The 14,445-nt window shown below is 37.6% G+C and overlaps 1 long non-coding RNA gene across 9 annotated transcripts in view; it reads right to left on the bottom strand.

Moving 5' to 3' along the window:
- Positions 1 to 14,445, bottom strand: part of LOC111930134 (uncharacterized) — a 142,379-nt gene that overhangs the window by 51,325 nt on the left and 76,609 nt on the right. For 2 of the 9 annotated variants that reach the window (XR_015287789.1, XR_002865042.2), the window contains exon 3: positions 11,806 to 11,966. The exons of the other annotated variants lie outside the window; for them this stretch is intronic. This is a non-coding gene — a long non-coding RNA (uncharacterized LOC111930134). The remainder of the gene's footprint in view (positions 1 to 11,805; positions 11,967 to 14,445) is intronic. 9 annotated transcript variants of the gene reach the window in all.

The raw sequence follows: 14,445 nt of genomic DNA, 5'->3' as shown, positions 1-14,445 counted from the left end.
CATAAGACAGTACCTTAAGAGAAGCCAGTTGAAACATGGTTGACTTTGAATGCACACTCACACACATGTGAGACATAGCAGCACATATTGGGATATGGAGAGGGTCTGCTTGGCTTGGCTGACTGGCCTTTGGGTCTGTGGGTCAGACGTAAGGGAACGGTCCTGGGCTTGCTGAGCCACAGGGTCTGAGATCTCTTTGTTTCAGAGTGGCTTTCCTTTGTTCAAGTTAAACTGTTCCTATTGTATAAAGGTTGTTGACTGCAGAAGCACCAGCATTTTACCAGAGTCAAATCCATGCATGCACGCACAGAAGCTTGGAGTGAGCTTCTTTACTCTGAAGTTCATAGCACCTCAATTATTCGCAGTATGGATTTTTTTCCTATAGTGACTACATAAAGCACACCAGCTGAGACATGTTCCAATGGGCATTTGGAACAATGGAGTAGCTTTGGGCAAACACTGTAGAGTTAAGAATTTGTTTGACAAATTTAGCTTCCTTCTGTATTTGCAGATTATTCATGAACAGACTTGGATTTGTTTGAATCTGCAGAGCTGGTCAAACAGAACTTGCCAAATCCTAGGTTCTCTCAGCAGTGTCCTTGACCTGGTTTGGGGAATATATTTGTGCCTGAAAATATCCAGCTAATATCACATGGGAATTTAAAGGACAATAATGAAATAAGACAGTTTCCCAATGAATTTCCAAATCTGAGCCTGACTTGTCATCAAATACTTTAGCTGCTCTTCACCTGACTGGATGAACAAGGTCCCTGCCTCCCAGCAGGATGAAATAAGTGCTTGACTTTCCTACCTAGATTACCTCCAAAGCATTGTGAATATGAAAAGATGCAAACACAGGTGAATCCAACCAGAATTCTAGTTGTTTTCAAAATAATTTAATCTCTGAACTGACTTCCTTCTTACCTATGTCTTGAAACTAATTCAGTGGTTTATTTAAGCAGTTGAATAAACTTCTTGGCTGCTAAAGGATATTGGTCACAGATGTTGGCTGCCTTTTTCCACAAGCCCACATAGTGTTTTCAAATCAGTTGCATAAATGTGATATAAATACGTTCACATTTATACCCATGACCCTTTCTAGAAATAGTTTTGTGAGAATAAAGAAAGCTATGCAAGTAGTTAATAATTCCTATACAAGTATTCCACAGATCCTATAAAAAAGGAATAATAGATTTTATTCAAAAAATGTATCCAAACACTTTTTAAGTGTCTGTTTTGTTCTCTCTGTTCAGTGTATTTGTTTAATATATGCACTGCAAATCAGAAGAGAGATCTGAGCTTAAAATATCAACCTTTTTAATTATTAACATTTATGCTATGTGATTAGTATAAATAAGAACCAAGTTCTATTGAACTTTTACCAACTGGTGTGTAAAGACCCTGGGGATGATAAAACTGCTACAAAGCACATTCAAATCCCTGCAAGGTCGTATGTTTCAACTTCCTGAGGCTCTGTTCCTAAAATGAACACTGTACTTTTATCCTGCATGCTGTGTGCAGTTTCATCTGGATAAAGTCTGGAGAAGTGCTTTAAGAGTGGGTTTCTGGCAGGTATATATGGCATTTAAAGAGATATTTTCTATTTTAGAAATTTACTGCATAGCTCTTCAGGTAAACCTTTTTAATAGAGCTTCCTTTACTCATGAACTTTGTCTATTCTAAACAATGAATCAAATTTTCTAAAATAATTTCACAAGATTCCTTTAAATCAACGTTCTGGTTTCACACACGCTAATTCCTCACATTCCTTCAACCTCTACTTCAACCAAATTGAATATAATATGAGAAACACTGTTGGGGGCTCAGGATTTCATAAAGGCTCTGGATACAAGTAGGAAATGTGAAGACATTGTATCTGAGTATTAGTAGCAGATGAATTTTGCATTTCATTATTACTACTTTTCTGAGCACTGTTTAATTAGAAAGTAAATCAGATGTGAATTGCAAATGGTGTCTTTAAATACACCCCAACAATATTTATTTAGGAGCTAATAATTTTTGGCAGAAGCTTGAGAATTTTTTTAATTCCAGGTATTCAATGTAATATTGACCAATTTTAATTTTTACTTGATGTTTATGTATGCCTTAGCACAGTTGTTTTGGTGGCTTTCTATAGCTTCTTTTAATTTATTTTTTTTTTATAATTTTTGGACTCTTTCAAATATATTGTACAAGACAGTCCTCAGTGGAGGAAAATGGCAGATAATAAACCAGAGCTTTAATTTTTATCCCCTGTACTGCTGGGTAGACAATGGCCAAAGCTTTCCATTTTTAACATTATTACACATCATATAATGACTATCATATATTCCACAACAGTTGATGAATATGTTTGTGGTCTGGAAATCTGAAGATACTCAAAGAAAATGCTGTGGACAGTGACAAATGTCCGGAGCATACTCTAACACACAGACAGCCTGAACCACTCAGCAATGGGGGTAGATTACTACAGTGTGAGGAGAAAACAGGAAGAACAGATCAGATGTTATCTCCTTGGTTTTGGGACACAAGCAGACATATTGAAGAAAATGTTAGCTGTGTAAGGTCACACCTTTTTTAAGAGATGAAGGAGTTATCTATAACCCAGGCAGGAGCATAGATATTTTCTTAGTTTAGAGTTTTATCTATTCATTAAATACAAATATTTCCAGCAGTCAATTTGTTTTCCTTTAAGAGAAAGCAACTCAAAAAATCTGTAAAGAAGAACAAAATTAAAAATAAAACAAAACTCAAACTAATTCTGACATCAAATGAAACATCAAACTGGGCTTCTCCAGCACCCCTAACCATGATCCTTCTGATGACATGATACCTCAAAACTGAAATCTCCAATATCTTGCATACTCCTGTTAGACATGGAGGACTCCTGATCTCTGTGATTTGCTCTTTTACCTCACCAAGTTTTGCATCTGAAATGTTCTCTCCTTCTCTTGAATGGGAGAATTACTTTGAGAGGAAAGTCAGGCACAGCTCATGCAACTTGTGCTCTGGTCACATTCTGTCTCTGTGAGGTGACCCACTGAGGCATGGTGGGCTCATCTGTAACATGTATGGGACAGGAGAAGCCTCTTTTGGCCTCTCAGGTCATGGTTTTGGTCCCAGGAAGAGTATATGTGTGTCAGGGTACAAAACCTCTCCTGTTGTTCTGGGACTGTGTAATCTCTCCTCTGTATTATTTTGGCTCTTCCTCTGTGTGAAGAAGAGAGGAAAAGAGAAAAATGTTTGGCAGAACAACTACACTGGAGGCAGAAGGCTGAGGGTCTACCTGCAGTGGCTCTAATATTGACAGGAAAACAGATGATATGAAAACATGTCCCCTGTCTGGTCCCTGACCTTAGAACCCTGCGGGCTCCTCTCCACAACTTCTCAAACAGCATCTTCAGAACACTTTTTCTGAGTGCTTCTTGCAAGAGTTTTAAGTATCAATTTATTTCTGATGAGAGATTCTGTGTTTACTCCCTGTGTGGTTTTCTGTAAGATCTATAGCTGGTTGATGTCAAGAACTATTACAATCACACACTCTCAAAGTGGCATAATGAGATTTTCTTCCTTTATCTGCAGTGTTCTTCAATGTTTTCCATAAAGACTCTGTTTGTGATGAATTCATTCCTCTGATTGTGATGTAATTTGCATTTATATTATAAGTTAGAATTTTGAAATAACAGATTCTAGCTTTGTTAAAAACTTTGTGACTTAGAAAATCTCATAAGTACAGATAAAATAAAAATGAAGCAGTCCTTTGTTTAACTAAGCAGGATTTTTTCCTGTGCAGGTGAATCCTTGGGTATTGTAAAAATTTTTATCTAAATCTAATGTTTAGGTCACTTTTTAACACATGACTTGCTTGAAAGCTTAAAATAAACAAAAATTCATTTAAATAGTTAAGGATATTTGCTGCCTATGAATCTGGAATATGAATGACTACGAGCATCTATCTTCTGAGAAGTAAGCAATATATTGGACTTTGTTATTTTAATTTTCTTTTACCAAGTTCATTCATCATGTACCTGTCAGTGAAATCCATCTTCTTTCCAGTCCATCAAATAAACTTGTAATAGCATTTGGTTTTGACTGGTTTTGAATAACAACTTTCAGAACAAGATGGAAATTCAGTAAACATGAATTGTGAATCTGGTCCAAAATAGATGTTTCCTACTGTGAGGAAGATGTTTTCAGTTTTTTCTGCTCCTACCCAGTCATTCTTTCCCTGTGGCATCAATGTCTTGCTTTTCTACCCCTCATTCTAATAGTAAAACTGTTATTTAGGGGTACTCCATAAAGCTGATCAATAAAATGTTCCAAATTAAGAAAAAATTAGCCAGCAAAACATTGTTTTAAACACTGGAGTAATTTTGCAACCAATGCTAGTATATCATGGAGCTATGTTCTTAATATCCTGGTCTGTAAATCAAAGGAATAGATGTTTTCCTGCTGAGAAGATGGCCTAAACTTATTATTAAATTACAGGATAAAGATTATGACTTGGTGCCAAAAGTTTGACTTGGTGCTGCATGGTATTGGCTTAACATTAGCCTTGATAGCCTACAGGATGAAAGAGGAATTTGTTCTTGTACTCATAACAATTTCAGCATCTTTCCTAAGACTGAACATCTGGCAAAGTAGCTTTGGAGTGGTGGACATTTGCCTTCAAATATTGTGGACTAAATCCCAACCATTCTTGTTGAAAAGTAAAAATTAGGCAGCCAGCAGGCAACCATCAGACAGTAAAATTTATTTGATATGATTTTCTATCTATGATCCTCCACTGGTATCATTTGTTCATACAGGGCTAGAGTACTCCTTGCCCTATTTCAAATAAAGTTGCCTTATAAAGGTACTTGAAAAGAAAGCTGAGGCTGTAATCAGGTAACAGATCACATCTTCCACACAGTAGTTCAGCCTAACAACTTTCAAAATAACCTAATAGGAATGTGATAAAACTTGCTTATATAATAAGTCTTAATTTCTGTGTGTCTGATGCTGTTTGACATGGCCCGCATAGTTAGAATATTTCCTGGTTTGCATATCCTTTCAGTTTGCCTTTTATTTTCCTTGCATTTTACACAGATTCAAGTAGTGCTTTGTGAGGCAACAAAAAGTTTGAAAAAGTGCTCTAATATTTGCAAAACTGCATGTCAGGTAATGGAGATGGGAGTGCTGTATGAAGACTGTGTTCAAGGGAACCTGACTTTTACCACTGAATAGGAAAACATAGATTATTCTGGCAAGATTTGCTCTCTAGGATCACAGGCAATTTAGCAGCATAGCTGCATTTAGCAGAAAATATAAATGATCTTTCCTTTTAAGGCTTTGACACTGCCGGCCCATGTACATTTTTATGCATACAAAACATACACTTTCAAGTTCAACCAGTCAGTTATAAAAGCTATTTTTCCTGTGTGCTTATTATTCATCTGTCAGGAAAAAAATGCATATTTTGTAGGTGAACTGAAAGGCCCACTTTAAAACTGAGAGGCACTAGACTGTTTAAGATCAGATTTAATAACTTAGCAGTATGAGTGCTGACATTTTAAAATGACCTACGAACAGAACAGACTACAAGGTTGAAACTCATCCCCAGTTTAACCCTTGGAGTCCTAACTTCAGGCTGAGATTAGAAGGTAGCCCAAAAAAATGACCTGTAAATGCTGTTCTCAACACATTATTTTTATGGGAATAAATAAATGTCTTCAGGTTTCCTTGCTTGTTTGTGCTTTTGTTTGGAAAAAAATGAAGGGTAAGAAGAATATCTCCTGATCTGTCAGAGAAATAAATTCAAGAACACTTGTCAGGGTGTGTTTGCATAGTCCTCCTCTTTGAACTTTAGAGCTGAAGGATGAGGAGCGAAGTCTGGAAGAGAAGCAGGAGAGGCAGGAGCAACAGCTACTTTGTGTACGCCTTCCTCAGCAGAAGGATGAAAACATAGCCCAATGCTGGGGGCACAGCAGCATCTTCCAGGTGAGCATGGAGCATGGGCACACAGAGATAGCCTGAACAGTCACAGGTGCCCCAGATGTGGGGAGAAGTGTAGGAATGTGGCAGAATGAAGGAGAAGAACCTGTAGGCTGAATCTGATATCTTGATCTGAAAAATCAAACCTATCTCTTATTGGTAGGCAACCGTTGGCCTAAAAAAGAGAATGGTGTTTGATAGTAGCAGGGTTTGAGAACTGGAGACCACGACATTCAATAAATGCAGTAATGAGAGGCTGGACATGTTGCACATAAGATCCCACATTCCACACCAAACCCCACAGTTAAAACTAACTGTCAAATGTGAAGGGTGAGGAATTATTCTACAGATTGGATCAAACCTGCAGTTATTCATTGAATAATGGAATTATTTTGTGAAAATATAATTAAATAGTGTGTGAATAATCCTACCTATAGCTACAACATGTCAGATTGAAATGCTTATTTAAAAATGTGTCTACTTTTCTAAGAATATTCTATTAAGAAATAAAATAAATACTATCCCCATGTAAGTTCTTCTAGATAAGACTGGTTTTGAGAAATGCTCCTGTTGAATCTTTTTGCTCTCAATTAAAATAAATAAATAAATAAATAAATCCTTGTATTTATCTTACTACACCTAATTCCAGGAAGATTGCCTATGAAAATACAAGAGGACTTTTTTGTAACAATTTTAATTCTGTGGTGAGCTCTCTATCACATTTAATTTAGTTCCTCTAGTTTTCCCCGAGAATAATATTTCCCCTTTTATTGAACTGTAGCAAATAAACAGGTATAGGAAGACATGCTCATTATTCAGCTGTGGCACTCTAATGTATTTAGACCTGGTGTAACAAAAGAGCAAAGTGACAGGTAATATGGTATGGGAGTAGGGGTGGACAAAGTTACAAGAGATGGTACCACATGCCTTGTATATTTGCTATTTAATTTCTTTGTAGAAAACATTAAAAAAATGTTACCCTAAATTCCCCAGATTTCAAATCAATTGAGGTCTTGGCTCAAGAAATGCAGACGTTCTCCGCACAGCTCAAAGACTCCACTGGCAAGTGCTGCAAGAAGGCAGGTGATGTTTTTGCCATGTCTATAGGTTGAAGCTGTTATACTGGGTGCATGTGAATCAAACTCAGACTCTGCCTTTTCATCAGATCCTCTGATAGAAGAAAGGCAGCAGGGCAGGCATTGGCTTTGAATGTACTTCATCTTTTCTACAGTAAAGACTGTGTAGCTGCCTAGTACTTCTTTCAAAGTCAGCAGTGCTGGTTTGAAAGAAAATATATTTCTCAGGACACTTGGCTGTCTGCTTACTCAGTCCATTTCTGTCTGCCCACCTGACTAACCGTGTGTACCAGGGTTCTCACCATGATATCTTGAGTACCAGATCTAAAGAAGAAAGTTAAAACCTTTCTTTCTTCTGCTGCGTCTCACCACCTCCAGAATATATACTGAAGCTTTCTTGGAGCAAACATTAAAAAAGTATCAAACCCTCATCAAAAGATGTTAAACAATAGGGGGATGGAAAAAGGAATAGAATTAATTTCTCGTAAATTGTTTATTTATGAGCTCCTGATAATTCTCTGAAGAACAAAAAAGGAAAGACAGGCCAAGGAAATATTTAAAAGGCATCTCTTAAGTTTCTGAATGTTCCTCTCTTTAAATGGAACAATCCAGGATTTTGATTCATAATACACAAAGCCCTGGAAGTAATAGATTTGAGTTCTATAACTTGAGTTAATTTCCAATTAATATAACAAGTAAAATGTTGGACATGCTTAATTCAAGAGCAAAGAAGCATTTAACATCAATATGTGTTTTTCATCTATCATAACTGACAGCCAGCTATACCACCCAGACACCTTAAATACCCTTGTCTTGTGAAGCATAACACTGACATCTTACTTAGATCAGAAAATAAATGATTTTACTTGTCATTATAAAATTTTAAATCACCACCAGACAGTGGAGCTAAAGAGCCACACGCAGCACAGAAATGAACGTAAGGTTTCTTTTCTATATATTTGTGTGGAGTATGTGAATTTACAAAAAAGTCAAGCAGGTATAATTCATTTCTATATGCAAGTGTTAAGTCATAACACATCTGATTGAATGCAAAGTAAGAAGAAAGTAAGTTTTGGGCTAAATTGAGTCCTGTCACAAGGGAAATAATTTTGGTTAATTCAGAAGTGAATTTTGTCCATCAAAAGAAACACAGTACCTCTTCTTTCTGGTTCCTTTGGAAAAGAAACAGAAAATGCAGCTATAAAGTCTTCCCCATCTGATTTATTTCATGTTGCATGCAAATGACTTAAGGCCAACTCCAGTGAAATTGTGGGAGGCTTGGTCCTGCAGTGCTTATTGAAATGGGGAGAGGCAGAGTGGGGCAGGTTCACACAGGACAGAGGAGAAGCAGCTGTCTCTACCATCACATTTCTGAAAGGTTGAACAATTTCACAGAACAGCTCCAGACTGTTATTTTAAAGGAAGTGACAGAGGGCTGCTGAGAAGAAATTGCACATGGACATGCTGTGCTGAGATGCAGCAAAAAGCCTATAATTTAAGGTCCACTCTTACTGTTCTGAAAGCCTTTTCTGGCATGAGGAATGCAAAGTTTTTTGGCTTATTAGTGGTAAAATGTAAGTTTGGAAAGTTTTTTTCTATCCCAAAAGATGGTGAGCTCCTTTAGGAAGACTTGAGGATCTTCCTGCTCTGATCTGCAGCTTTAATACTATCATGCTTTTTTACACAGATCTCATCTATCAGTTCATCAAAACAGACAACCTGTCTTGCTGCTAAACTGCAGTCTTTTTCCACCATGGGAATTCAGATATGATGAGGGTGAGTTTGGGATGCACAGAGATATCAACACAAAGCCTGGATCAGCTGTGCTTTATTAGAACTGATATCCTCTTCGTAGGGATTCAGCCACTATAGAGACAGTCACAAGCATGTGATTCACTGCCCTGCAGCTATTGTTGAATTGTAGCACATTCATTTTAAAAATCAATTGGTATTTAGTTCATGTTTGCAATAGTGAAATAGGATTGAGTCAGATGTTAAAACCCAGAGACATTGTACATTTGGTGATTGAAAATGAAGAGATAATTGTCTTCACTTCAACTTCCTTATGTTGATATTCATATAAGTAAAGCAATAAAAACGGTTGCTTCAGTCCCTCATTTCATTCACTAGAGAAAATAGAAGCTTATTTCCTTTTCTTAATTGATAGGCACTGTAGTCTGGAACAATATCTTGAGGAATAGTTATTAACTTCACCTCTGAGCTAAATCCTGTGGCTCCTGAGCTTGTTTAAGCAGAGATCACTGAGAAGAATGCACCCTGAAATTATTTTCAAAATGACTGCTACATACAGAAATCCCTTCCATCCTCTGCTCCATAATTTCTGTCTGTTACTGGAGAATATTCTTGGTATTACTACATAGCTTTTGGGGATGTGCCTCCTTCTATTCATCCTGAAAGAAATTTGCAATGTTTTTGTGAATGAGGGTTAGCTGGAAATGCTGTGGTATTGGACAACCTCAGTGGCATAAATCTTTGCTTAACTATAGGCAGGCAGTGTACAGATAGCAGCATGCAGGCTTGCCTTTCACTTCAGTAGCTTTCAAATCTAGTTGAGGAGGGATAAGGGGTGGTGCTCAAATCTGAGCATCCATGTTGTGCTTGGCTTCTCTCTGTGACACCAAAACAGCAAGGGTGACTACAAGTCTTACAGTGTTGCACTCAAAGCACATTCTTCCTACAGGAGCAGGATAAATATGGGAACCATGTAAGCTTAGTAGTATAATAAATTGATCAGACTTTGCATTCACAGCTCCCTTCTGCCTAACTCGGTCTAAGCTATACACTTTTCCTGGGGGCTCTCCACAGCTCAGAGATAAAGAGATTTTCCTCATTGTCCTCTCAGTTAAGTTGGTTAGTGGCAACGCTGAAATCCTTGGTGGGCAAGAATTTGTTTCAGAATTTATTTAATATTCAAAAAAGGTATATTAATTTCAATGAACATTGTGAGGATGAACATGTAGGACATTAAATTTAAAATGATACTGCTGTGTCTAAAATCACTAAGAGTTTTTCCTATTGTATCCAGTGAAGCACCTTGAAATTTTGTAGCATGACTATGCAAGAACTTGAATAGTAAATGCACTCTGCCATGCTCCTTACGTCTAATCTAGGCCTGCTCTGTTTCAGTTTTCCACTCCTGTTTTTACAGCTTTCCTCTGGTTTGTTTCCAATAGTTTACACTCTGCCAGGAGTATCAAGAGCTTGTGGATATCTCCATATTGTGACAGGATAGGAATGGAACTCCAATGGCACAAAAGTATGAACTAGCTAGGGACAGAGCAGGGATGCAAGATAACAGCCTCATGACGAAGCACTTCTTCATTTCTCAGGGTGACTAAGGAAGACAATGCATGTCCACTCCCTCAGTGTCCCTAACCAGGTCATCACTAAAGCTTTGCATTAATAAGCACTACATTTAGCACTAACAACAAGAGTAGAAGAGATATCATCTGGATAATAGACTGGTTTTGAGCTCTTACGCTATAACTCCACAATTTTTTTGAAATTATCCTTCATGGACAGAAGAGTATGTGAAAGTGAGCTGAGACCAAAGCCCCAAGTAGGATAAAAGTTAATTTTCCTATCCTAGGGCTTGTCTACAAAAGCATGTTGCACAGGTTTAATTCAGGTTATATTTTTAATTGATGTAGTGAAAAGTAATACAAATCCTTTATGGATCCAGTTAATTCAATAATTGAACTGAGGCAAATCCATATAAATCAGTTATAAATCAAACCTATTCATATGGGATATAGAACAATTTAACTAAATCCATACTCATGCCTAGGTTGTAACCAAAGCAATGGGATGCTTCTGTGTCATCAAGGTTGAATAACCCATTATTCTCTCAAATTTTTACAATTAAGCTGGAAGATATTTTTGAAGCAAACCAGTGTTACTGAAATAATTTTTTAAATTTAGAGCTTCTGTTGTTTATGGTGTACTTATTGTAAACATGGATAAAGTAAGTATATAATTGAGTTTTTTCACTAAGACATCTCTAAAATTGCAGAAGTTTATTTGCAAACACAAATCCTTACAAGTTTCATGGTATGGACAATGTTTTATCCTTGTTACCAAGAGGATAGTGAGATACAGAAAAATTTCTGTCAAATATTTCCAAAAGTACTTTTTTCTCAAGTCCAGAAACAGGTGTGCCATAGCAGGAGGCAGGCTGAGAGCACAGAACCTTACATGCCCCGAAATCTTTAGGAGAAACATCAAGAGACCTGCATGGCAGCAGCAGCAGGAGGCACTGCTATGACACGGAAAGGAACTGTGCTGCCAAGTGAATTAAGAGGGATAAGAGATTTCTTTTGACCCTGCTCCTCAAGTATGAATTTCTGAGCTGTTGCCTGTAAATTACAAAGCTTTGATTTTCCAGTGCACAATTTAATACACGCTTTGACCTTTCAACATGCCATATGAAACTTTGATCCTTACCAGCCGACTGTCAGGGTGAACTTTGCATAAGATGAAAACAATACATTTCAAAATCGTATTCCTTCTCCCTTTTAGAAAACCCATAAAATATTTCTGAGGTGGAGAAAACTCATCTTTATACACTGACTCAGGGTAAATGCTAGAGAAGTGCTACATTTAAATGGGTATGGTCAGAAGCCTTGATTATCAAGACCTTTATGCAAGGCTGATAAGAAGCACAGATTGTCTAGGAAGAAGGTAAACGCCTAAGAAGAATATCAATCAAGAAAGAGTATTCTTACTTCAGTCTTACCTTGGAAAGGATGGGGAAATCATTAACAGGGCAGTCCATAGCTCAAAATGTCTTTGAAACTAGGAGGTAGTTGAATAATTTCATGCATAATTATCGGGTGAGTTCAAAAGGTCTAGTTCAGTCCAATTTAAGAAGAGCTGGGAGATATCTGAACTGTCCACCTGAGAACAATGAAAATTTCATAAACTCAAAATCCTGTGATATTTCTAGTCTTGCTAATCCTATAAAAGTAAAAAAACCAAAACCAAAACCAAAACAAAAAAAAACAATACCCCCATGATGAAAAAAACTAAACCAAAAGCATAAGTAGAAAGAAAAACAGTACACAAAAAAGGCGAAAATAAATGTTTGCAGCAGAAAGTACTCTTTATTTTGTTTTCATTGAGCTTTTTCTCTCTGGAATCCCTATAAAATCAAGTTGCAATGTTTTAAAGACTAGATAATGTATTACGCAATTTCTCCTATGCATGGTAACCCTATATAATTTTATATCATACATTGTAACCTATTTTCATCAATTTAAAACACAAAGAAATTTGCAAATTTGCTCTCAGTGAAAAAACTGTTCATGTTTAGCATGGATGCATACTACTTCCTTTTTTTTCTTTTTTTCTTATGGAAGGATATTGTGGAAACCTCCCTCCCCCAGAAAGAAAAAAAATTATATTTCCTAGTCTATGTGTGAGCTGCAACATTTCCCAGAGTTGTTGTGCTGCTGGTATTTAGCTCATTGTTTTACAGTGCACAGTGAAAACCTGCAATATCACTTCACAGTCTGCTCTAAACATTTTTTCATATCTACAAGCCTTGGATGTCAGTTTAAAGGCAGGCTTTGTCAGTTTTAAAAGTCAGTTTTTTCTAATCTGGAAAGTGACTCTAGAGGCAGCATCCCTGGTACCGCATCCTTCCTTCATCAGTGCTTTCTCTCAGAGTCATTCTGTTCCCAAGCCAAAAGATTTCCTGGCTTTCTTCTGACTGCTAGTAGGCATATATTCCCCATATTCACAGAAAATCCACCAGCATAAATCTCTCTGACTTTCCTCCCTTGTCATCATGTGATCAATGGGACTGGAAAAATGTGCACAGCTGAGTGCAGTGACAGGACTCCACAGCCCAGCAGGAGATCTCAGTTGTGTTCGTGCTCAGCGCAGACCCTGAAGGAGGGGACACTGCTCCCCTCTGACTCTAGGCAGCCTGGGGTGCACCTTCTGCCATTTGAGCCTGCTTGGCATGTACAAACACCCAAGCCATGCTAATTCCTGTACAAAGGAACTCCCAGGGAAGGGTGTTTTAGCTTTAAAACTGGCTATACAGATTCCACATCAGTCAGGATTGGCTTTTTTCCTTTTCAAGCCTATTTTGCTGCCAGTTAATGCCAGCACTGCTACCTGACCTCCTCAGCTGCTGGCATAAATTGCTGAAACACACCCCTAAATTTCCTCTACAGGGAGCAGATTTGTTGAATTAGAAGGTGGAGTCTTTAGATAGCTACTTTTCTGGATAACATGTGGAAGCCAGGAAAAACAAAGAGTGCATCAACTTGATCTGTGCTCAGTGAGGAACCAAAATGTCACAGGAGCCAGCCCTGGCTGCTGCACTGTGGTGGTTGGGAGGACAGCAGGACTGATTCATAATAAGGGGAGACAGACATGGAAAGTGAGAAGAGCCATGATTACAGAAGAGAAATGAAGAGTTGCCTGACAGTGTCACACTGGGAAAGAAAAAGGCAGGGAGGATTAAGGATGGTATCAGAAGATATATCTCACTGCTCTGTGACTCCAGCATGGCCCTGCTCGCAAGCCAAGGGAGAGGGGGTGTGTTGAAAAAGTCCTGTCTGGGAAAGTGATGAGGGCCTGTGAATCACTGATGATGATTCCTGCTTTTATTTTGATTGCATTAATGGTCTGTGGTGTTTCACAACCTGTTTTCAGTAAGGCATTTCCTTGGTAACAGGAATATAGTTTCAAATGCTCTTCATGCAAGATGTAGAAGTAGTACTAGAAACAGAAGTCTGATATGTAAGTCTAGGATAGGGCCAGGTTGAATAAAAGGTGAGGTAATTTCCCCTAACTCCTCTGTATTATTATTAAAAGGCCACTAATTAGAAATAGAACATAATGCTCCTAGACTTTAGGCAGATTCACCACAGCTGCAGTGATGTTATTTGGGAATGAGAGGGAGAAAGGATGAGATTATAAATGAGAGGGATTGTAGCACAGACTTTCAGCACCACCAATTAAACTGTGCCTCAAGGACTATCTTCACATTTTCAGTCATTTGGAGACCTCACCATAATTTATAGGAATAAATCACATGGCAAATCATGTGATAATTCCCTTGCAACCTTAAATAATTGAGACTCATTGGGGTCAGCTAAAGTCAGCTGAAGTAATTTTCACTTGGTTTCTAAACATGCATTAAAAATTAGCTTTGATTCAGCTGGAGAAGGCAAAGGAAAAAACCACAAAGCAAAACAAACAAAAACAACATGCATATGTTCTCTCTGATGTCTGTATTTGCCTGATCCAGTGTAGCCTGACTTTCAGTGCATTCTGCAGGTCCTCACTCAATGATATTTGATAGTTTTCCCAACTTAATAATTATAATCTTGTCTTAAAAGATGTAATTTTTTTTTTGGAA

This window comes from Cyanistes caeruleus, chromosome 6 (genome assembly GCF_971803275.1).
Source record: "Cyanistes caeruleus chromosome 6, bCyaCae1.hap1.1, whole genome shotgun sequence".
Classification (NCBI taxonomy): domain Eukaryota; kingdom Metazoa; phylum Chordata; class Aves; order Passeriformes; family Paridae; genus Cyanistes; species Cyanistes caeruleus.
Note: the sequence above shows the minus strand (reverse complement) of the source record. Positions and strands in the feature narration are given on the sequence as shown.